Source organism: Ambystoma mexicanum, chromosome 10, assembly GCF_040938575.1.
Source record: "Ambystoma mexicanum isolate Mex_15411 chromosome 10, UKY_AmexF1_1, whole genome shotgun sequence".
Classification (NCBI taxonomy): domain Eukaryota; kingdom Metazoa; phylum Chordata; class Amphibia; order Caudata; family Ambystomatidae; genus Ambystoma; species Ambystoma mexicanum.
The window spans coordinates 223,031,067-223,057,189 of NC_090932.1; the positions used below are offsets into that span (position 1 = coordinate 223,031,067).

The window sequence follows — 26,123 nt, forward strand, 5'->3', positions numbered from 1 at the left end:
GCTAAAAGCTTACTTAACTGCAAATAAAAAAAACAAAATGTGTAAGATTCGTTGGCTTTTCACAGACTGGGTATCCGCTGTCTAGGCGCAGTTGTCGGAACACACGGTCTGCCCATTGCAGGTCACGCAACCGATAACCCTATGCTTTCTTGCCCACACAGGTTTCTGTCACTGACCCTGTGTTTTGGTTCACCTTCACCTTGGTTTCTCCTTGCCAGTCTCTTGGCTTTGCCACAATGTATTATTTTGATACAGTTCACACTGGTGCCTACCTTCCTTCACCACATGACTTTCACACTCTTTAGCAATGTTCATCACTTGCTCTTCACTTTATTTCATAGGATTCATTCATTGTCTTTCTGTATTTATTACGTGTGTTTCACACATGCTTGCTTTCCATGCATAAGCTTATCAAAGCTTTCCTTTAGTTCGGTTTTCAATAATTCTTAATTCAAAAGGCTTTCCCTTATAGTTCAACTTGATCGTATAACCCCCTCAATTCGGGTTCACTTCTGCTTGCACATCTCATATTATTGACCCAGCAATTACATTTGCCCTGCAGTAGCCTCTTCTTTCCTTGCTCTGCTCTGTGTCCATGTCTCCGTAGCGTTGCGAGCCACGCTCGCACTTTGGAAACCTCTCCGTGGGTTGCCGGCAGCTCTGCTTACCACTCGCGGATGCTGCCGGTAGCTTGCAGCACTGGGGTCTCTTCCGTGCCTCACAGCACCGGCTGCGGGCACCCGACCAAGGAGGTTCTAACAACTTTGACCCTCCTGCTACCTGCCCGGGCATCCGCATCGCAGTCTCTCCTGGAAATGTGTTGGCGTCCTGGCCTCCAGGCAGGATCCTCCTCAGCAGCATCTGTCTTGATAGGATTGCTCTCCTTGCAGGCCCAGCTTCTCTCCTGCTGGTCTCCCCCTTCTGATTGTGAGCTCTACCTTTTATGCACCTGCAACAGCTTAACAGTTTGCAGGTGCGAGTCCTGAAGCCCATTTGCCCGACCATAGTTACTGTTGTTCTCTCGACCTGCCTGAACCTCACAACAGTCGTCGGGCTTCTTCTACATCTCCGTACCATAGTGGTTAAATTACATGTTCGTGTACACCACTCCTAGTCAACTCTTCCTCATCTGGAATCCACATCCACTGAGTTTGTCCTAAAAAGAAGTTTGTGTTTAGTTGCCACCACAGATTTGAATGGTGCATGTGTGTTCTTTGGTGGTTACATTTCACTTCTACCTTTTGGTTTGCCATGAAAGTCAAAACACTGCACCAGGAACAATCCACTTCTGGCATTGATTCTGAGCATTCAGAGAGGCGAATGGCCTGAAAATGATCACACAAGCACTGCACCACCCTCTGTAAGGAAGGCATGATATCAACAGTAAGACAGACACAAGTGACCACAAGGGTGAATTTCTGCAGGGGTGTCAAATCTAAGCAAGCTACAACCATCAAATAATAAAAAAGGCAGTCCTAGTGGAGTCTTGTCAACATAAGCCTATACTTAAAAAAAAAAGATTGCCAATCCTTACTACTAATTTACAAATAGTGTGGGGTGAAGTTCATGAAAAGGAAAGAATTGGTCACTAAATGTTAAGTCAGTCTAATTGGGCCATTGATCTCCCGTCCCCATGTTTTCAGCATGGGGCAAGGCGGTTCACTCAAGCAAAGTGCACACTCTGGCTTCTGCGGCACGGGGATGCAGTTCAATCTTCACAGTCCAGGACCTTCTGGGTCCAAGCCCCTTTACTACTTGTAAGTCTTTAAACTCAAAAGGGCCTGCAGTGCAAAAACAATACATAAACGTTTTCTTCCTTTAAAATGTATTCAAAGTTGCGTGTTCACCCCGGAACCCCTCAGACGGGCTCGGACCAATTGTGATTTACCTTAAATGATTGAAGACTTTCGAATGTGCACAGGGTTTAGCTTGACCAGTTGCATGGCCACTTCGATTTCGTTATTCCTTTTTCTCACTCTGCATCAGTTGGATACCTGACAGACTTTCAAATTACTTTCAAATGAGCACCCAAGTGGCTCCTGACCACTCTGTGTATGGTATCTTTTGTTGGCCTCCCAAAGTTCAAAATGTAAAGTTCAATTGCTCCTAGGTTCCAATTATCTTCTGTTGCTCTTTGAAAACTCCTCACACACTGTTCTCTTTGTACAATGTTGCCACTTGCAACCTTGGATCAAAACTCGAGCTGGTTTGATTTTAGTCTCTCTGACTCACAGGCTGTACTGTCTTTTCTGACGCTGTTTTGTTGTAGGAGCCAAAAACAGTACCACAGCGGAAATCGCTCCTCCCCAACTTGGTTTTCGAGGCGGGAGAGCCCCCGGTACCTCTGACACACTGTGCAGGTTTGATCAGCCTTCGTTTCTGGTCTTAGGTTTCTTACTTTCCAAGGCTCATGAAAATAACGGTCTTTAGAGGTCACGGGTACTTGCCTCCTTGCGACTCTCTGGCCTCGCTGTCTTTCCCCTTGTATTAAACTGCCATCTTGGAACTGCTGTTTCCTTATGTGGTTTGCCTTGCTCCGAGTGTGCTTTCGTGCTCCGTCTTTTTTCCGTGTGGGGAGGCGTGATGAAAGTCAAGTGTGTAATAATCCGAAATTGCCTGACCTTGCCTGTCCATGGTGTTGGGACATGTCAGTTATACAGCTTTGGTGTTAGTTGTCGCTCACGGACCACAGTCTGTGAAAAAGGCTAACACCCTTAACTATACAAGTTTAAATTTAGACTTTCTTGCTTTCCTTTTTGATGGCCGTACACCGCAAGATCTTTGGCTACGGCTCTCAAGGACAGATTCTTCGACTATTTCAGCCCTCTCAACGAACTTTGACTACGGCCTAACTAGGCCCCAACAGGCCTCTGCCATTCACAGCAGGGAGAGTGGGGGGAGGTCATCATTTCTTTCTTTTAGAGAGTGCCTATTTCCCTATTCTCCCCTTGCCATTTCCAAGCTGCCATCTCTCCATTTTATGGAAAACACTCCATTTACATTTTGCCCTTTCTGTAAAAGGAAGTTTCCCTGGAAGGACCCACACGGGGTGTGTAACCTCGGTCTTCCCAGGGACCATCACGAAAAGCAGTGCAAGCTTGTCAAACTTTTTCGGCCAAGTCACAAAAGGACTGGAAGACTAAGCGCTGGGTCCATCACGCCATACAGGCCGAGGCCGCCATAGAAGTGGAGGGAGCCGCAAGCGATGTTGGCATCCTAAATGACGCTGAGGGCAATCGGGACCTGATGGGTTCTCGCGTGTAAGCCCCCCGACTCCAACAGGCAGGCTGGCGGTTCTGCTATGGAGAGGACACCCGGCGGCTCAAGCACCCACACTGCACGCCACACTAAACACACCCCACATGGCCGATAGTCCACTCCGTCGTCGACCGATAAGCCAAATTTGGTGTCGAAGGGACGGTCTGAAAAGTCCCTGTCCTCTGGGCCAAGGATGTCAAAGGGGACACAAAAGGTTGAGAAATAGAGGCAGATCCTCCACCAGAGGCTCCACCTCACCAAAGCAATGACCACCCACTACAGGTCCCCTCCATGCTTTTCCAGTAGGCGGTCGCATTTGTCATTTTACCCAAGCATGGGAGGGGATCACCTCAGACAAATGGGTACTTTCCACTGTGGCGGGAGGCTAGTGCATAGAACTCATAAAGTCACCACCCGCCAAGACTGTTTGGCAAGATTGTATGCAGTACCCTCTGGGTGCACTACAACAACCCTGACCTCCTGGCAATAGAATACAACCTTTGGTATAAGTCTGCACTACATAGGTTGGTAGCGTGATGAGCAGCCAAGCTTATCTCAAGAGGGGTCAATGTGAGCGACGGCGAGGGAAAGAAGCTGGATGCCATGGGGCGACTGGTCATCCCGTCGGCTGCAATGACGATCAAGGTGGCCAACGCCCTGGCCATCGTGGCCCGTTACGACAGGGAGCTATGGTTCGAGATCACTCCCCTCCTGGACTTCCTCCCAGACAACAAGAGAGCAGAAGCGCTGGAGATCCTGCAGGAAGGCGAGGTGGCATCGGACCATGCCATCACGGTGGCCATGGACATCGCTGACACAGGATTCCGCCAGATGGGCAACAGTTTGCCTTCGGCGGGGCTGGTTGAGGGCCACTAGCCTCCGCCAGGACGTAGATTTGAGGGTGTTGGACATGCCCTTCAACGGGGACAGCTTATTCGGAAAGACTGTGGACGAGCCTCTTCAGGTCATCGAGGCGGATACCGAGACAGCTCCTGCCTTGGGCACGCTCGAGCAGCGACGGCCCTCTTTTCAGACCTCTGGAGGAAAGTCCCAGGAGTCCTCCAAAGGCTTCGGTGGTGGCTCATCGTCCTATCATTAATCGTCCTGCTCTTTGACTTAGGAAGCCTACAGGGGCCGCAGCAAGTCCGGAGGTGGTCGTCGTCGCCAAGGCCCGCAAGGTGACGCCACCACGGCGAAGCAGGACTGAACCGGCCATGGCATCAGCCCCCACCCGCGCACCCCGGTGGGAGACCGGCTGGCAAATTTTGTCAGCATGTGGAAGTCCATCTCCACTGACTCATGGGTGCTGGACGCCGTGGCCCACAGGCACACCCTGGAATTTCAACTAAAGTGCCCACACATTCCACCCGTGGCCAAGAAGGAAAACCACGTCCCTCAACTTCTTCTGGAAGTACAGGCCATGCTGAGGCAGGGTGCGATGGAACTTGTCCCAAAAAGGCTCCGGGGCTCCGGATTGTACTCCCGGTTCTTCCTTGTCAGAAAGAAGACAGGCGGTTGGAGACCCATACTAGACCTCCGCCAACAAGTACATCAGGTCCCAGAAGTTTTGGATGGACACCCTTCAGCACGTGCTGGGTCAGCTGGAGGAAGGGGACTTCCTGTCGTGGCTGGATTTGGAGGATGCCTATTTCCACATTCGCATCCACAAGGGGCACCGCAAGTTTCTGCGCTTAGTGATCCAAGGGCAGCATTACCAATTCAGGGCCCTTCCCTTCGGATTGAAGTCGGCACCAAGGGTTTTCCCCCCAGTGTCTGGCGCCAGTGGCAGCGCGGCTGCGCTTGCAGGGGATTCACGTCTACCCCTACCTGGATGATTGGCTCATCCGAGCAAAGTTGAGGGAGTCCGCTGTCGAGCACACGGCGGGGACTGTCTGGCTACTCACGGAACTGGGGTTCTCGATAAACTTTGCGAAGTCCTGCTTGGAGTCATCGCAGAATGCACTGTTTCTGGGGGCCCGGCTCAACACAGTGTTGTGCCTGGCGGCCCTGTCGGAGGAGAGAATTGCGGCCATCCTGGGCAAGGTACAATGGCTGTTGGCCCTGAAGGTCGCAAGGGTGAGGCCCTTCTCGGCATGATGTCGTCATGCATATACCTTGTGCGACTGTGCAGGCTGCGGATGCGACCGCTGCAGGAGTTCCTCGACGCCCATTGCATCTAGGTATGGGGAAGCTGCGAGGGCAAGATCACCCTATGAGAGTTTCCGTAGAGCGATTTGGTGGTGGGGTGTCCGTGCGCATCTGTCTGCGGGCACGGATTTCCAGACCCCTCTTCATCAAGCGATGGTCATGACGAACGCATCCCTGAAAGGTTGGGGAGCACACAGAGGAAGTCTCCACGCAAGAGGCCTGTGGCTACCGGAGGAGAAGTCATTGCACATTAACGCTCTGGAGCTACGGGCCGTGTTTCCTATCTGGCACTGCGAGTTCTCTCACAGACTCTTGCCAGCAACGATCACTGCAACGCGCTTCCTGGAGGAGGCGCGGCTTCGTTTGGACACGTGATCTGATCACGTGATCTGGGGCGGACTCAAAGGACGGAGTTTACCACCTTCGCGGCGTTAAGCCCGGCAGGAGACAAGCCCATCGGCTGTTGTGAGGCTGTTTGGCGGTCTGAGGCGCACCCAACAGGTAATTAACTAGCGCGTTTTGCACGCACCTATCAAGCAATAATTATAACATCCGTAATGAGACTGCGCAGCTCGCCTCTTGAAGAAGACATGGATGTACAAGAGGGGTCTTACCTAGAGGCAAGGTGCGAGCCAGGGAGGGGGGCATCTATTGTCTCAGACGTAGATCCAGTAGCCTCACAGGAGACTCAAACCCATTCTGACGCACAACAAACTCCAGCGGGAAGATTCCCCAATCTTAACATTCAAAAAATTTGGAAAAGAGGGTTAGAGTACACTCTGACAACTGAAAAAATCCAGACAAGAATTAACGATCACTTCCCCAGGAAAAGGAACAAGAGCACCAATGACCTAGAGGGCATTATTGACACTACCTGGCATTTACCAACACATAAACCCAATACCCCGGCCACAAATACATCAACAGAGGGGTCAGTAAACACCACCCCAACAAACAAAACTCAAGGAACCAGGGCTATCTTACTGAGAAACCACAGCCAACAAGAAGAGCTATTGGCCATCTCACCAGAAGGCCCTCCATCGGCATATGAAAACACATTGGCAGCCCTGAGCTATGTTTTAAATTCACTGGTCTCAGTGTTCGAATTACTAAGAACAGAGGTGCAAACACAAGCAGGACATCTCTTGAAAACGTCGCAGGAAATTGCGAAAAATGAATCATCTATGGTCGCTGTAAACAATATCATGAATAGCATTCTGATTCCAATTCTAAAGGAATCACAAATAGAGGGCATCAAACAGGGGCTAGACATCGCCCAAATTCAAAGCCTACTGAAGGAGGGGGCAAAAAGTAATTCAACCACTCATGAACTCATAAAGACAATACCCTCGGAAATTCAAAAACTGCAAACCCAGAACAAGACTCTAAACGAAGAAGGGCCAAAAGATCTCTTCGATGATACACCACTCTCAGACTCAATCTTGGAAGAATTTCGAAGGCTGGCAAATGTAGATATTGACTATATAGAAGTCATCAACAACAGCCCTCAAAAAACCCAAGAGGAGGAAGAAAAGAAATCCGACAGTTTAAATCAGAATATCGAGGCACCACAGATACTGAGAAGGAGAAAATGTCACAAAAGGGGCAAACAACGAGAGGCCACCTCTTCTCAACCTTCAGGTGGAACAATGAAGAAACCCAAAAACCAGAAAAATAAGGCAAAAAAGAAAGCAGGGACAAACACATCCCTGAAAAATCTCACTACTCCCACAGCGGAAAAGACAGCTGATTCCATCGTTATTGCATCTCCAGTTACTAACCTTTCACAAACATCAAAAGCACATGATGCCCTCGTAAGCAAGTGTGTTCCTGAGAGAACTCAGGGCAAAAAGACGTGCTCAACGGGCAGAGAGAGTCCTAGTAAAATCAAGGTTCAAACATCAAACTTTGCTATGCAAACGGATTTTATATTTCCACTACCTGCAGCTTCCGACAATCAAAAAAGCACACCGGTCTCTACAAACATCAAGATTGCTCCAATATTTCTAAAACAAAATTTACATAAAGAACCAAGAAAGGAACTCAGCGGGGAGCCCAAGCAAGCATTTATAAAAATGGCCCCTATTTTTCTGAAACCGTCAGGTAAAAAAGCTCCTGCATTACAAGAAAAAAATACACCTCCCGTGTCAGCCATCAAAGATGTGACATCACCAAGCTTCTCATTCAATGAAGTTGTCTGCTGGAACGGGTCTGGGAAATTTAAAAACCTGGAAATGTGTCCTCAATAGGGAGAAAGAGAGAAAAACGAACAAAAACAACAAACCCCTATGGTAGGAAAAGAGGAAGTAGCGGCATCAAACTTTACAATCCCAAGATTGTGGCTTAGACTAGAGGATCAAAGTACAAAGACATCACTATGCAGATCTGCCTATTGTCAGAAATTCAAAAGAATTACAATCTCTTTCTTTTCGATTCAGAGGACATTGAATATTTAGCCTTCCCATTCAGGGAGGACAAATTCTTTGTGGAGATAGCTCTCACCTCAAGAGAGGCACAACAGGCGCTCATTAATAATAAAGACGATCTGGCTAAAGAAGGGCTCTGGGTTTATGAATCAGAGGAAGAAGGAATATCTGGAAATTACCGGTGGTATAATCAGACCGTAGAGGAACCCGCACCCACTGCTGTGGGTACTGCCGGAACTACTAGAGGGCTCCAAAGCAACGTAACAAGTGGTCTCAGATTAAAAGACGATCTGATAACTAAACTCCCAGAAATCATCTCGCAAATCCTCCAGAAACTGGGCGAGGAACAGAACAGTCTTTAGTCGGTGAGGCCTTAGATTAGTCTCCTGGAACACCAGAGGCCCAAGCTTTTTGAAGAAAAAGCAACTCAAAAACGACCTCTTAGAGCGCAATGACATCTTATTACTCCAGGAGACATGGTTAGCTAACTCTATCGAGATAGAGGGCTTCACAGTGCAAAACCTCAAGGCCTCTCAAAAAGCCAAAGGAAGACCAGCAGGAGGAATGTTAATAGCAACCAAAACTTCCGCCATTAAAAATGTGGTCACGCTATGTAATAACCCAGTGGGCATCCAGGCCTGTAAAGCAGAGATAAGACAGAGTGACTGCCAGGCCAATCTCATTTTGGTAAACATCTATTGGAACCCAGCCATTTCCAAACTTCGAGGCTTCATAGAAACTCTAAATGAACTTCTCTCTAGGGTCAAGATGAATCACATAGGAGCACTGATTGTTGTAGCAGGGGACCTGAACACAGATCTCATTAGTGTAGGAAATAGGAAAAACATCTTACCTAAACACAGTTCCACACAGAAAGGTAAACAATGGTGGGACTTCTTCCAATCATGGGATCTCGACATGATATCTGAAGACGATAGCAGTACGGACAACCCCGGACCAACATGGCGGCAGGGAAGGTTGCAATCAATTATAGACTACATCTTCGCCTCATCATCACTTACCCTGCACCAACATCATCTCATCTTAGATTGGGAAGGGGGAAGTGATCACGCGAGGATGGAACTCTACTTTCCTGAAATCCAGTGTTCTGCAAACCCACGCATCAGACAGGACTTGGAGGGCTCCAAAGGGAAACTGAAAGTAGTCAAGTACAAACATGGGGGGGAAAAGTTGAATGATCAGCTAGCAATAATTCATCCCTCAATAGTGGCCGAAAAGTGTCATCCAGAAAAATTCGGAAAGTTTATGTGGTCCACTTGCCGTCCAAGTGAAGTACAAATAGTGGGGAAGCAGACACACCTCCATCACTTCGACGAGGAAACTTTCAAAAGAAAAAGAACTCTGCGACAAGCACTGCTAAGTATAAGACAGACCAGAGCAGAAGATCCTTTTGGCTGTATTCAAAAACTTAAAAAAACCAAACAAATTTATAGAAACTGGTCCAAGAATCACAAACATTTAAAAATTCAAGAGGATGGGGAGAAAATGCATTCGCTTCTTAATTCAAATAACTGCAGAAACTTTTGGGCAGCTCTAAATCAATTTGAAACTGGCCAAAATAGTTCTCTCTGCAATTTAGTGTCGGAACACAAGTGGGTAGACCATCTGGCCAAGAACTTCGAAGCAACAGGCTTAAGAGACATTAGCATCAGCAACATCACCTGGTCTCTGGATTTTACCGAAGAGGATATTGAAGAACTTATAACATCATCCTCTACCTCGAAAGCCGCAGGTCCGAACGGCCTCACATATCAGGTGTTAAAAAATCAGCCAAAACTCTGGTCAAAACTGCTATTCCATCTCTTTCAAGGGATCTTGAGGGAAAAAACTTTTCCACCATCGTGGAAGAATGCAGTGATGATTCCATTCTTCAAAGGGGGTGATAGGCTAAGTCCAACATGCTATCGACCCATAGCCCTCTTGGATATAGACAGTAAAATATTCATGAGAATATTAATGAGGGAACTTTCTCTTTGGGTGGACTCAAATGAGATTCTCCCCCCGCACCAAACAGCTTTCAGGAAGGGTCTTTCTACCAGCCTTAATGGCCTTACACTGAACCTGTTGAGCGAAAGCTCGAATGAGAAAGAAGGCTCGCCGCTGTATGGGGCATGGGTAGATCTGTCCAAGGCATTTGACCTGGTGGACAGATCACTCCTCTGGCAGAAACTGAACAACCGGGGAATTCCAGCCCCCCTGCTGGCTATGCTCGTCGAACTACATAAAAATACTACGATCAGAGTGAGGCTGGATGACGCCGGCAACCTTTCAGAAGCAATCCAGGTCCTTAAAGGGGTACGACAATGATGCTTGGGTGCACCACTGCTTTTCAACCTTTTTCTATCAGACATTGGAGACTTTCTGGCCTCGGCGTCGCTTATCTGTCCCAGGATTAACAGCAGAAGACTTCACTGGCTGGCCTATGCGGATGATCTTGTTCTTTTGGATGGATCAGCATTAGGACTGCAACATCTTTTATCCAAACTCAATGAATATGCCAAGTTAAATGGCCTAATAATCAACCCACTAAAATCTAAGGTTCTGATTTTCAAACATCCAAGAAAAAAGGTAACATCAAGAATCTGGGTGTTAGACAACGAGGAAATTCCCCGAGTAGATGAGCTCATATACCTGGGATACGAAGTCTTAGCCCATCCAACTGTAAATAAGGTGAACTCATCAATTCTCAACAAGACCTCAAAAATCATTGCGCAAATGAAAAACTTAAACGGAAAATTTTGTAAATTTTCATTGTCACCACTCAAGAAATTCTATGTAGGCAAAGCAGTTCCTGTCCTCCTCTATGGATTGAAGGCAAAACCTTTGCTGTGGAACTATGATTGGAACAAAATTGAGGGCCTCATTTGGAAATCATCCATTTCGCTACCAATGTGCACATCGTCAGTCAGTCTGAGGTTCGAACTAGGCTTGACCTCATTGAGCTGCTATGCAGAGTGGAAACTTCTTTCACTCTACCGCAATATAATCACAGCCAATAAGGCCACTCTCTTTTTGGATATAAACCAACATCTAAAGAAAGCAAAATCAAACCAGCTATGGAGCCTAGAAGAGAAGATTGGACAGATTCTGCATAAGCTTGATTTAACAACAGCAATCCTTCTACAAAACCCCTTGAAAGTAAAAAAAAAATCTAAAAATGGCTGACTGGATCGACACAATCACAAGAGTCAGAAACCTAAAATCACTGAACTCCTTCCTGATAGCAGATAGGAAACTTGGAACCACGCCACGTTACCTGGAAAAATTCCCAGATCGTGAGATAAGAAACAGCTTTCTCAGACTGCGTCTGAACTTAGCCTACACAGGAGAAATATTGGCTCAAAGAAACCAGGGAAAGAAGGCAATAAAATTCTGCGAAATCTGTAAAACTTCGAACCTCCAAACCTTGAAACATCTACTGTTGGAGTGCGAAGGCACATGGGCCGTAAGAGTGTCTTTACTGAGGAGATTTGTCAGCAGAGAAGAGAGTCTAATTCAAGATGCATTCTGGAACAGACTGATCTCCGGCCAGGAAATCATGCTCACTGCAGCGATAGTAAAAGTATCAGAGGAACTTACTATTCTAACAAAGTATCAAAAGATGATACAGCCTACTGAGCTTCCTGGTTGACATTCTTTGGCCTCTCAGTTATTCTAGTTATTCCCTGGTTTCCGAGAACCGTTTGTAATTTTATTTAAGGAAATGCACTATTCTTTTGTAAAGGTTTTCTTTTAAAAACCAAAAACAAATAAATAAATAAAAAAAAACACAACCAAAATAATACAGTTAACGCTATGAGAAACACTAATGTATATACTGATTTAACAAAAACCCTGCTTAATACTCGTTCACTGCCCAAACATTGCATAGAATTGCATGATTATATTGAAGAGCACAAGCCAGATATTTTGTGCCTTACGGAGACATGGCTTACTGAAGCCCATGGACCGACCATAGAGCAAGTGACGCCCCTGGCTACGTATTCCTAGGGAAGCATAGAGTGAATAATACTGGGGGTGGAGTGGCCATAATTTGTAAAAAGCAGTTGGGGTTTTATGAGGTCAAAATGGAGTGTACTGGATGTGATACCATCCACGTAAGGTTGACCTCAAACCCCAATTATAGTTTGAATTTGGTTTTACTCTACCGCCCATATATAAAACAAATAAATCAAACAAATAATGGTGCCAGAATCAGGAGAGCAACTGAAGGAAAAGGCAGAAGGTAATTACATTAAATCATCAAATGTTTATTATAAATTGAGGTAAAACATCATTTTATACATATTTAATTAATTAATTTCTATAAAACATATCTTAAATCACATGCATTCATACATTCATTCCACTGAAACAACTCTAAAAACAGTACATTTAAATTATTTTCAGGAAATGTGAGACAATTCATCGACATTCCCAAAAGTTAACAAGAACAGATTATTTCGTTCGGTCAACAAAAAATAATTGATGGTATCTAAGACAATCAATTTGTATTTTTCGAATATAATTCCTATGCAAAAAAGGGAATATAAATACATTTCCCATGTTGCATGGTTCACTCCAGGTAGAAAATATCAACTATTAGTGCCCAAGAGGTAAAACTTCTAAATTGAACAGGCTTCTTATTGAATAGTTTCGACTTGATTGATAATCTATGTCTTCATCAGGATAGGGATGAACCTAACAACAATTCTGGAACCCATACAAGAAATGGTTACAACAAGAAGGTTGAATGGTCTTCAAGCAACCAGGATTTCTTCTGAATACAACATTCCTATATGGCTGGATGCCATTACGGAGGCCGTCAGAGATTTTCCCACCAGATGCGAGAGAAAGAGTGATGTTTGCCACTCTACTGCCGGATGATTAAGAAATTGATGACAAAACCCGGTGACTGCAATTAATTTGAATATTTGGCGTAAACAAAGCCAAGGATACGCTTCTGCTTGGCATTGAGGCAACTCCCAATTTGCCTATACATATAGGAATGTTGTATTCAGAAGAAATCCTGGTTGCTTGAAGACCATTCAACCTTCTTGTTGTAACCATTTCTTGTATGGGTTCCAGAATTGTTGTTAGGTTCATCCCTATCCTGATGAAGACATAGATTATCAATCAAGTCGAAACTATTCAATAAGAAGCCTGTTCAATTTAGAAGTTTTACCTCTTGGGCACTAATAGTTGATATTTTCTACCTGGAGTGAACCATGCAACATGGGAAATGTATTTATATTCCCTTTTTTGCATAGGAATTATATTCGAAAAATACAAATTGATTGTCTTAGATACCATCAATTATTTTTTGTTGACCGAACGAAATAATCTGTTCTTGTTAACTTTTGGGAATGTCGATGAATTGTCTCACATTTCCTGAAAATAATTTAAATGTACTGTTTTTAGAGTTGTTTCAGTGGAATGAATGTATGAATGCATGTGATTTAAGATATGTTTTATAGAAATGAATTAATTAAATATGTATAAAATGATGTTTTACCTCAATTTATAATAAACATTTGATGATTTAATGTAATTACCTTCTGCCTTTTCCTTCAGTTGCTCTCCTGATTCTGGCACCATTATTTGTTTTATATATACCGTTTCACCTCCAGGTGCCAGTTGTAGGAGGCCCCCACCATTCTTTGTTGGTTTACTCTACCGCCCGCCAGGAGAAGTATGTGACTTCAATGATGACTTAGTCAAGCTGATAGCACCCATGTTGACCACGAATTCAGGGTTGGTCATACTGGGTGACTTCAATTTATGGAAAAATGATAAAACAGATAAGAAAGCACTCCAACTGGAAATAATGACTACCCATAATATTATCTATTATAATATGGAACCAACGCATAATAAAGGACATATCCTTGACTGGATTGGAGGTGGAAACGTCCAGTTTGGGCCTAACCTTACTTCTCCATGTATCAAGAATATCACATTTGATAATTTAAAAACTATAACAGTTACTCTTAAGTACAACGGATGACCTAGACGATCCTGAGAGACTCAAAAGTTTATAATAATGTCATGTTAGAAATGCTAGATAAACATGCACCTATGAAAGATACAACAGTTAAAGATCGGCCTAATCGTCATAAGTGTTTTTTGCCCGCATTAGCTGAACTTAAAATCACTAAAAGGCAAGCTGAACATACTTGGCATGAAAACAAAACGGATGATAATCTGCTAGCTTGGAAACATATTGAAAAGCGTTATAGAGTGATGACTATAGAAGCTAAGAAATCCTTCTATGATACGCAAATAAACCAAGCCGGAGATAAAACTAAAGAGCTCTATCGTCTCTTTAGGTTATGGGAAAAACCTACTGTTTTTAATCACTTGATCAAACCCACTACAGATGACTGTAGTAGAGTCCAGAAGGCTTTTGCAGATAAACTGTTGAAGGCACAAAAGAAAATTGAGCAAGAATGACTAATTTCTCCTTTGCCCAATCCCCTGTTAGCACCAAAGATATCTAAATTAGGTATCCCTATTACTACCTTAGGTAATTTTAATTTTGCAGAACCAAATCTAGCTGAAACATTGTTGCTATTGAAAGATATGCATCCCACAAATTGCGCAGGTGAAATATTTCCATCAAAATATATACTGGAACATCAAGAACTGTTTGCTCCTTTTCTTTGCAGGTTTATAAAGTCCTATTTCTGTACAGGTTCTATACCTCACTCTATTAAAAAGCTGGCTGTCACTCCTTTGATAAAAAAAACCCATGTCTGGATCCATCAGACGCAACTAATTTAAGACCAATCACAAATGCACTATTTTTCCTTAAACTTATAGACAAGGCAACGACCATCCAGCTACAATCCCATGTGTTCAACTCTGGCATATTACATGTGAAGCAATCAGGTTTTCGAAGCTTCCATGGAACGGACACAGCTTTATTGGATCTTCAAACACATATGTTGGATAAATTGGAACATAGCAAGTCGGGGCTGCTGATGTTATTAGATTTATCGGCAGCCTTCGACTTGCTAGACCAAAAGATCTTGCTCAACAGAATGGCGTCGGTCGGTGGACTCTCTAAAAATGCCATATTCTGGCTTAGATCTTTTTTGGAGGGTCGTCAATCTCGTGTCCACTGGGGTGACTGTGCTTCTGAGCCAGAGGTCATTACATGTGGAGTCCCCCAGGGAGCATGTCTCTCTCCCCTGTTGTTCAATATTTACATTCTTCGCTTATGTATCAAGCTGGAATCCTTAGGAATATTTTTCTGTAACTATGCAGATGACTTCCAATTAGTATTGAACATAACTGGGAATTATGAGGCTGACCAGCAAACGGTAGCCGAAGCATGCAAAGTCATAAAGCAATGGATGTCAACTAATTGGCTCTGTTTGAATGCTGCTAAAACTGAGCTGATGCTTTTCGGCTCTCAGCATGCCCAATCCAAACTAAGCCAAGACTACAATTGTTTCATGATAGAAGGTGCTAAAATTAAAACCGTAAAGAAAGTTAAGACCTTGGGTACCTATATGGAGGAAAACTTGGATAGCGAGGCACATATCACAGCCATTTCTACTAATACAAACTATCACCTAAAGATTTTGAGACAAGTAGTCCCGTTGATTTCAGTAGAAAATCGCTGTAACGCTCACCTGATTCCCGCAGAGGCGCCGGTCTTGACTGGGTGAATGCCGTATCTTCAAAGGTGATGTGTAACACACGGTTGGCTCTTTGGGCTGGACCTCTGTGCACTGTATGTCTGACTCGAAGAGTAAGATGTCTGCAGATAGAAAATATGGGATTAATGAACTGGGGTTATTGGGTGCCTCTCTCCTCTTCCCTTTCTCTTCTCCTGTAGAACCCCAAAGGTTAACGCCCTCACCTTAGGTAAGTGAACGCCGAACTCTCCATCTGCCTCGGGGCAGGGTGCCGTAACCAGTTTCTTCACTGGATAAGGGTGCAGGCCTCTTGACCTCAGAGGACTGCTGTCCGTCGTTAACTGCACGAACGGTAAGTTCTGGGCACTTCAAATGTCTTAAAAGTCTTTTGTAACGATATCCCTTGTTTTGCAGGGTTCCGGCGATGGCGGATGGCGGGCTGATGAGAGTTGAGGATCGAACCCGCGTGAGGAATAGAAGCGCCTAGAAGCAAGTAAGCGCTTGTAGCCTGCTTCACGATGCGCACTAACTGTCCCTTTTATCTTGCAGGTACAAGTTCGGAGCTTTAGAGAAGCTGAAGGGTGCTGGAATACCCACTGGATTCGGCGTGGGAAGGAGTAATGGCACGTGAGTAATAAAGTTGCCCAATGTCTTTAAACGCACCTTCTTTTGTCTTTCAGATGCGGGATGCAGCGCCGAAGGCCTCCGGAGCGTGCAAAGAGCTGGTAAGCTTTTGTCTTTCAGATGCTGGAATGCAGTGCGAAGACCTCCGGAGCCTGCGAAGAGTAGGTAAGCCTTTGTCTTTCAGATGCCGGAATGCAGCGCGACGCGTTGACGACAGCCGATGGACCAGGTAAGAGATGCGCTGCCACTGAAGACCGTAGTGCTAACCTGTTCTTTCTTTGTCTTTACAGGTGCTGCTGAAGACTGGTTTCCAGGATGGTAAGCCTTTGTTCCCTTAGGCCCAGGATCAGAAGCAGAAGACACGATGAGCGTTCTGCTGCAGAGAATGCAGAATAACGCAAAGCAAGATTCATCCATCGGGTGTGGTTTAAATAGCCTCCTGTAGTGCTTAGGTGTCTCCTTCCACAGCCACGCCTAGGTAAGAAAAGAGTTCCTGCTTTCGAGAAGAGTTCCAGTGTTCTGAACCTAGGGAGTGGCTCCTGCCCCACCCAACAGGAAAAGTAGTCCCAAACAGAAGAGGATCAGGGGTTCAACTGGCAGGTAAGTAAGCAGCATGGTCTGCTGCAGGAAAGTCCACCCAAGCATTATGAGCCCGGCGCTTCCAGCGCTGGGACTGGGCATCTTTATGAGCCTGGTGCCACTGGCGCCAGGACAGGGTCCAAAAGGTCCCAATTGGGACTGGCTGGCACTCGGAACCGGGGTTATGGGTCTGCTTCCAAGGGAGCCGGGCAAGTCCTGATCTTTTGGAAGCAGAGATCATGACAATCGCATACAACTTGTGAGAGCAGTAATATTGCCTTGCGTAGACTATTGCAATGCACTGCTGGGGGAGCTAATAAAACTGACATCCAACAGCTGCAGAAGATACAAAACGCAGCTGTCAGAATAATCTTTCAGATGAAAAGTTCGGAACTCACCAGTGCAGCCAGGAGAAAACTTCACTGGTTTCAGTGGCAGCTCGGATCCAATTTAAAATACTTACCATGTGTCATAAATGTATTTTTGGAAATGCTCCCGCATATTTGAAGGAGAAAATCAATGTCTACCAACCAACAAGAAGTTTACGCTCCTCAGTTGGATCTATGTTAGTTTTGCCCCGGATAAAAAGGTCTTGTGGCTTAGGTCGGGCCTTTTGTGTTCGAGGTGCGCAAGCCTGGAATTCTCTTCCGACACAGATGCTCACGACAGAGAATCACCTTGTGTTTTGTAAACAGTTGAAGACAATACTGTTTAAATAGATTAATTCCAGCTCAACTAGTCTTCTACCTCTATCTTTCGGCGCCTGGATGCCTAAGGGCTTTGGCGCCTTATAAGTGTAATAAACATAACATAACAAGGTACAATAATGAAAGAAGCATATTTTCAAACATGAAACAAACCAGAGATACGGTATGCAGAACAATTTACTTAAAAGGAGGGAGAGAGGGGGCGAGAGGAGGTAGGAAAGGAAGGTTTCAATGTCTTATTTGAGGTCAGCGGGAGGGGGGGTGGAAGGGGAACCATTTCTGATGGTTGTATCTCCTTAGATTCACATGCGCCCACCCCTCCTCCCCGCTTGGGTGGAAGGAACATAGACGTCTTACTACTTTCTTCTCTTTTATGTACTCCCTCACAAATAGCATTGGGCTCCCTCATGGCAGAAAAAATACAACCTGAGGGACCTTGGCGCGTGAGAGATTTTGGGTACACTACGATTAAGGGATAGTGTTACAGACACGTATATGCCGAAGGATCCTTGAAAGAAAAGATGCAATACTCTGCGGTTACCATTGGATGTCGGACCATATGCACAGCATGTGAATCTAAGCAGATACAACCATCAGAAATGCTATTACGGTGAGTAATGCATGTCGTACAGGCGCGTTATAAATAACTCTTTTCAAGAGTGAGTGAGAAGGGTACTATTTCCATGGGAGAGTGAACAGGGCGCTAGATCCCTAGGTCCTTTGTGGACTACTGAGCAACACCCTATATCCCGACAGAGTGGGCAGAGCACTATATCCCCAGGTGTGGATCAGGGAGCATGGCACTATAACCCTTTTGTGGAAGGATGCACAGGGGGGCATCTTATCCCAGAATAAAAGACAGAGGGACAGAGCCCCTGTGACGAAGGGGACTTTATAGGAAACTTGCCAAAAGAGAAAACCCAAATGCCCAGAGGCAGCAAGAAGTTTGTGGACCCCAGAAGAAGTGACTGAATGCTACAGTGACCGAAACAGGAGGCCTTCATGGCTGGAACATTATCAATGCATTTTTGTATGATGTCCTTTATAATTCTGAGTTCAAGGACTAAGACTCCCATAATCTTTATTACAGCCATCATGAACCAATTTCCATGCAATAGTCTTATGTTTGACCTTTGTTTAATAAAGCCGTTTAAGCTTATTCTGGTGCCAGTCGTGTGTTCCCTTGGACATGTAACAAATGCTTTTCTAGGTAAATTTGCCTCTTTTTTTCTCGCTATCCTCATAGAGGACACCCTGGATTAAACATGACACAAACAGAATAGTGTACCTATTAAAAGCCAGTCTGCACAATGTCTGATAAGGCAAGAGATCATCTCAGGGCTGAGGTGAACCAGATGTTAGATCTTGGGCGTAATAGTGCCTTCTAACAGTCCTTGGTCTAATCCAGTGGTTCTGTTATCAAAAGCAGGTAAATGGTTAATATTCTGTGTAGACTATAGAGCTATTTATTTTGTCAACAAGATCTTTGCCTGTCCTTTACTAGGAACAGATGAGCTTGTGGACAATCTTGGTGCTGCAAATGTTTTGAGCATCTTTGACCTCCGCTCAGGTTCTCTGCAGATGGCCTTTACCAACCATGCCAACATGAAGACTGCATTCTCTACCCCGACAGGCCTCTACCAATTTAGGGTAATTTCTTTTGGATTCAGGAATGTGCCATGCGACTCGCCAATCAGACAACACCCATCAGCAAAGTAGACTTATTCAAACCATTGCAGAAAACTTTGCAAGAGGCTAAACCAGCAAAGCCTCCATCTCCCAAACTCCAAAAGATACATTTCCTAAATCTTCCTGCCGAAAGTAAGGAAAATAGAGTTGCACCGATATTTGACCAAAGGAAGAAGGTAAAAGGGGCCCGTCGGTTGGGTGAAGTCAAAGACTCAAACCATAACAAGTAGGGACAAGCAATATCGGAACACATGGATGAAGCCGACAGCGCCGTTAACCTTTTGGACATAAGTCAATACACCATTGGAAGCTCAGAATCTGAATTGCCGGGATCCCCAGACCGAAAGAGAAAGTATGCTTCACTGAATGGACACCTTCACCGTTAGACTAACAGCACAAGTGTCTGCAAATTGAAGAAGTCCTACCAATCTTCCTAACGATACAGGGATGATGTGAGAAATTTCTTCTGGACCAGGAACTGACGGAAAACGAGCAACAGACAGCTAAAAAAAGACAAGCAAGTTCGTACCGAACAATGAGTGAGGCTTTTCAGGAAGAAAAAAACATTCCTCAGGATTTTAGGACGAGACTCAGATCAAAAGAAAACTTAAATAAGAACACAAAAGGTAACTCATACTTAAATCATTAAAAAAAGGGAACCAACAGTGACAGTTTGAGAGACTACAAACAACAATTGCCAAAGTCAGTCATGTTCAACAACTCAATACATGAGTCTGCACTATTTGAACACAAAAGCTGAGCGACTCCGACCCTAAAATTAGAAATAATCCTGGATAAAGGCGACAGTCTAATCCTGAATAGAAGGACCATAATGAATCTATTTGGTCACATACTGAACTCTGGATCTCTACACACTGAGGATCTAAAACTCATCGAATTTGCACAAAGAAGCCGGCCACACAGTGTCTACCTGCATATAACCTCACTGTCTACCAAAAGGACGTTACTCAACACTGCAGAAAAATTACAAAGGCTGGGATACGACTTAAGAGAGTCCACCGGAAGAGGGGAATGAAGTAGCAGAGTAACCAAATAGGGGAGAAATATTGATTGGGTTTTGTGGCCACTAAGTTTAGTTACCAATCGACCAGGGATGGCGCGACCCCGACAAACCAGGCTACAGGCTCACAACATTTCAAACAAGCTCTACCACTATGGTATGGCAAAGCCTCAAGAGATGTAAACAGTGATGACTCAGGTCAACACAAGAACAAACACATTTACAGCAAAAAGGAACCTTCACAGATGGCCCAAAACAATGAAGAAGAGTCCGAAGATGGGTGAGATTGGGACCGACAACCACGGGGCCCCTTACTTAAACATATATTCTCGGCTAACCAAGGCAAGTCGAATGAACTACTCACAAAAGAAAAGGGGCTTAGGACAAGATTTGGTAAGGACAAGTCACGAGAACATCACAGGGACCCGTTGGTTGAGTAAAGAACACCGAATGGTCCAGTGCACAGACTAAAGATGACCTTCAAACCACATAGAGAGCAAACCCAAAAAAGGAAGTACTGTAACAACCTAACTCTGAAGAAGACTGGAGATGGGTATCCAAGGCCCTCGTGAAACCTCAGAGATCATAGCCATCTACTGCATTTTACCAAGAAATTGAGCAAATACCATCCAGAAGTAATCCAGGCCCAAGCAACGGTATCCTCATGCTCGCTTCTTGGAACAGAAGGGGGTTTGTGCACTTAACCTCCCCAAGCGACGTAAATCTTGGTGTCTATGATTTAATTTGTCTCCAAAAGACGTGGCTATTAATGAAACCTTGTTTAGACGGGTACAAATGATCTGTCGCCTTGACAACAAAGGAATAAAGGACACCCCACATCTGGTCTACTAATTGCCTTGGGAGCAGGATCAGGAATGTCAGTAACATTGGTTCTACATGTCGACACCTCATTTTTGGCAGTTTTAGTCAATTTGCAAACTGCCACTTGGATTACAGGGGAGGTTAAGAGCAGTACTATGTTACTTATCAACTGCTATTGGAACCCACAGCTGATTACAAACTCTTCTTTCAACAACACGACTACAAATATTCTGGATAACGCAATCCCAGACAACACAGTAGACCACATTTTAATTTGTGGGGAATTCCAACGCCACATGTTTAAAACTACAAGGGAACTTGAAAGCACGAAACTTGGCCACCACTCAAGAATTAAGAGGCAATCTGTGGATGTCACTGATGAGCTCGAGACATGCTGATCCTGGAACGAACAAAGGCTAAATTCAAGGTCATAACGCCAATTTTGGAAAGAGGGGCGCAATCTGCAAATCTGGATTATATGTTTGTCTCGAAGGACCTCTAACAGGCCATAACAAGATTTGAGATCATCAAAACCGCAGAAAGTGACCATAACCTAACAACGGCAGAGTGGCATGCTGGATGGCAACCAACACCTAGATTTATGGAGGTTGAAGTGGAGGAAAATAACAGGGGCCCCTTCCTAAAAATCAAATCCAGAGACATCAATCCTATACAGAGTAGACTTACCTTCAGGGTCACAAGGTCGTCAACCCAGACGTGGACTATAGGCCTCTACTAGATTGTTTTGCCACAAAGAAGAGGGGCAGAACAAACTGAGTTGGTTAGGCACCACTCTTATGACTCTTATGTTAGTTAACGAGCAAAGAGAGCTCCGTAGAATCAAGAGCTGCCGCCAAGTCAGGATGCGAGACGTTAAAAGAAAAAGCCTGTATTGCGGCTCAAAAATATACATTTTGGATACGTAATTGGAGAAGAACACTATTGCAAAAGGACTCTGAGAACATGCTAAGGACTCTCTCGAAACAAAAATCCAAACACTTTTGGGATTAATTAAACCGTCCGCAGCCACAACGTTTGAGCCCGAACAAAATTATGTTTGTGAAGCAAGATGGAAGGGCTACTTTATTAAACTCTTTGAGGAAGAAAATGTTAGTGCCTATTCAAACCTCTCTAAATCTAAGAAGGGCTTGAGTCCGGAACCAGACATCGACAAAATACTCGAAAAAATAAAGAAATTGAAAGAATCGAGAGCCTGTGGTCCAGACGGCTTGCCTAACCAGATGCTCAAAGCATGTACTGAGGAGTGGCCCGTCTTCATTCACACTGTATTCAGAGAAGTATCGAAACAGCATCAAATCCCAGTGTCTTGGAAGTCAGCGACGATGGTTCCGATCTTCAAAAAAGGGAACAAGGAAGATCCGCAGAACTATAGGCCCATCTCGCTATTGGACGTTATAGGGAACAATTTCTTCACCTTTTTCTTGGAAAAACTGCTGCAATGGCTTGCTGAAAATAACTGGTTAGACACTTTCCAGGCGGGTTTTGTGAGGAACATTGCAACACAAGCAGCTGTTGAGCACCTTGAAGGTGAATGTCATCCAGAACGGGAAAAGGCTATTCATGCCCTTTGTTGACCTGGTACAGGCCTTTGACCGGGTCAACAGAAAGCTCCTGTGGCAAAAATTAGTGTCCAGAGATTGTCCAATAAACATCATGGACCCTTTGATCGACCTTCACTACGAGACTACAATCAGAGTACGTTTAACCCGGGCTGGCCGCTTAACATCAGAAATTCCAACTTTTCGTGGAGTGAAAAAGGGGTGCCCGTTGGTGCCAGCCATTTACAATTTCTACATATCGGACATCCCAGATTTTGAACTGTTGATGAGAACCTTTCCTCCTTCAATTGGCAGAGTCAAGGTATCTAGACTACTATATGCCGATGATATAATATTGATAGACCAAGCAGAAATAGGTCTCCAAAGACAACTGGATAGACTCCAAAGATACTTAAGATTATTTTAAGTGGCCTAATGCAGCGTCTTTGCCTTTGCCATTTGTCTCCGCTACTAGCTGGATCGATTCAAATATGTGAGATCACAACCTGAATATTGTTTATGAAATCGGATTAGATCCCGCGGCTAGATTTCTTACTTCCCATTCCACTGCCATCTAGTGATACCTTCTGACAAGCCCCTAGTTCTTCACAGTACTATAATGCATTGAGGTAAGCAGTCTTTGTACTCCTCAACCTTGAACTTTACAGTTTTCCCTCTCTAACTTACTCCTCAATCTGCTTTCCGAACCACTTGGACGTGCGCTTTCTTTGGGTCAACACAGTTCATCATTTTTGCACAGACTTTTTCATTTCTGCTAGGCTAATACACCTTTCTACTTAATACAACTGGTGGTGGGCCTAATAACTTTCTGATAAGAGACGGCCCTTGGGCCACTGACTCTGGGCCTGATTACTCAGCTTCACGGGATAAATAATCCTCTCTGATCCTAACATGGTACCTGCAATATATTTACTCACTCCCTTCCTTTTTCTTTTCAGAAAAAGTTTCTCAAACTGGCAACGCCGGGTTATTATTCTTTCTAAATATTTTATTTTGACCACTTCCTTTAAGGGCTGAATAGAGAAAATCTCTTCCTGATGAAGGTGGTGCATTCCTCTTTCTCCACCGAAACGCCAAATGTGCCCCTTTTCTGCTTGGGTACTTTGATGTACAGCTAGAAGAATAGCCTGTGGCCCAACACGCTTACACTAATTCATAAAAGCGGACAGCGTATAATACATTTCCTTTTTTGAAATATATTTTAAATAATGTATATACCGAATATTCTTTTTCTTGTTTTATAATTTTGGTTTCCATGAAAAGTCATATTAACAACCACAGGTACCATGTTTTTACAAACTTTGTGATTGAATCGCTGCTAGATGTACTAGTAAATTCAACAAATTATATCAATTACTTTTTTGTCTCTACACCATTTTGTCATATTCTTCTGTTCTCAACCTGTGCTTGTGACCGTCCAGTTCAAACGCCAGAGAAAACTGAAACCCCCATCTGTACCGCACTCCCTTGTCCTGTAGCCACTTCGTCAGGGACATACGCATCCTTCGAATGGATTGTGTCCTCCAACGTATTCCACATCTTTGACATGTAATGTCCACAGCTGTGTACTTTGGAAACTTTTTCGGCAGAGGGCGTCCTGCGTCGATGTCGTCGGGAGGAAGTCCCTCGATGGCCTCCGTCGAGGGCAACGTCACCAGATGTTATAAATAGGATGCACGGCGCCAGTAGCCTCAATCCCGTTTTTTCCACAAACGTCTTTGCTTCGGCGACTCGGCGCACGTTGTGTATTCCTTGTGAATGTCTTTTTCTTCAACCCCTCTGACTCGCGGTCTGGCTTCAAGACTTTCCGGGACTGCAAGTTGAAAATGTCAATTACCGACCCTCATCGCATTTGTTTGTAGTGCTTGGGTGAGAGTCATGACACCGACGACTGTTCCAAATGTCCGTCGCTAACTGCTAAGGCCTGCGGGAGCGCAAGTGAAAGCTTCAGGTAGGCCGGGGTTCTAAACCCAGTAAGTCCTCTAAATTTAAGTCCAAGGGTATGTCCACTGATGACTCGAGGGGCGACTCTCCGCGTGGGAAGGACTCCCAGGGATCTCGGTCCCGGAGTGGTTCCCGCCATTCGTCCTCCACGTCTCAGCTTTCTAGGAAGCACTGTCACCGGTCGCCTTCCCCGTCCTCTTCGGAGGATGGAGCCGGGAGGAAAGTGACTTGTCCAACAAAGTCCTCGACTTCGGAGGAATGGGCTGCCTTCAGGGAGCAGATGTTGGTGATTTTCCAATCGCAGGGCACAGTTCCATCTGCGTCTTCTAACGAAGCCGGCAAGGAATGGTATCGACCGTGGCTCATATGCCGTCGGCTTGGGTCCTCCGCGTGATCTTCATCGGGAACCTTCGAGGTCCTGTTTGGACAAGGCTCAGGATGGTCGCAAGAGATGTGCTTCCTGGTCTCGGTCATCGTACCCAGCAAGACCGCAGTAACCTGCTAAGGGCTCGAGGTTGGTGTCGGCGCCCTTGTCGACGCCGAAGCCTTCGACGCCCTCCACCCCGAAGTCATCAGCGCCCTTGACGCCTTCAGGGCCTTTTGGTGGAAATTTACCGTCCGAGATTCCTGGTACTGTAGATCCTCCAAGGAAGGCTACTTCCAAGTCTGTAAGGCCTGTTCTGGACTCCAGACCCTCGGCTGTTCCGAGACCGGGCTTTTACCTCCCTCTGGATGACAAATATGAGGAGGAGAGGTCTGATTTAGATCTTGACCCTGTTGAGCCTTATGTGGTTCCTGTCTTTTCAGGGGATAGCCAATTGGAATACTTAAGACAATCTCTTCATGACGCTAGTGGCCTGTACACTTCGCCGGAGGTGGAATTTGGCAGGCCTGGGGCTCATGCGGAGTCGTCATACAGGAGACTTATGGCTAGAGTAACTGAATACCTTGGTTGGTCCAGTCCTCCTGAAGCTTTTATTCAGGATGACTTAACAGACATTTTGGGTCAAGGTTGTCCTCTGACCTGTTGTTGCCATTTCATTTGACCTTGCAGAAAAGGGTGGCGGCTGCTTGGCAGGCCCCAGAATCTCTTTCGGCAGTTAAAAAATCGTCTACTAAAAATACAGCCTTTCCGGTAGCGACCACAGCTACCTTTCATTCACTCCACTCCCGAGAGTTTGGTGGTTCAAGCGGCTACGGCCATCTTGTGGCAGGCGGCATACCCTACCATCCCTCCTGATAGGGACGACAAACGCTTTGACGGTTGGGCACGAAAGGTGTTTTCTGCAGGGAGTATGGCGCTAAAATCCGCCAACTCCACTTGTGCCTTAGCAAGATTTTCACATACTCTTTGTAACTGCGTTTCTCTTGCGGCTGAGCATATTCCGCAGGGTGAAGAAAGGGATGGGTTCCTGGCATGTGTGAATCCCTTCGGTCGGGTTTGGACACGGCCGACAGTGTTAGCCGGTCCATGGCTGTTAGCACCATTATACGCAGATTTGCGTGGTTGCGGAAGTCGAGTTTTACTCCGGATGTGCAAGCCCATCTTCTGAACATGCCCTTTGATGGTGCGCATTTGGTTGTCCAGCAATGCTGATGAAAGCCTTGAGAAGTAGCAGACCTCAAGAGCAGCAGCAAAATCTTTAAGTGCAGCTGTGCGTCAACCTCCGCCTTTCGTC

At 45.2% G+C, this 26,123-nt stretch overlaps 1 protein-coding gene across 4 annotated transcripts in view; it reads left to right on the top strand.

The window, feature by feature from the left end:
* The window catches only part of XPO7 (exportin 7), a 1,985,528-nt gene that overhangs the window by 509,858 nt on the left and 1,449,547 nt on the right, over nt 1–26,123 (top strand). The gene's annotated exons all lie outside the window — the stretch shown is intronic.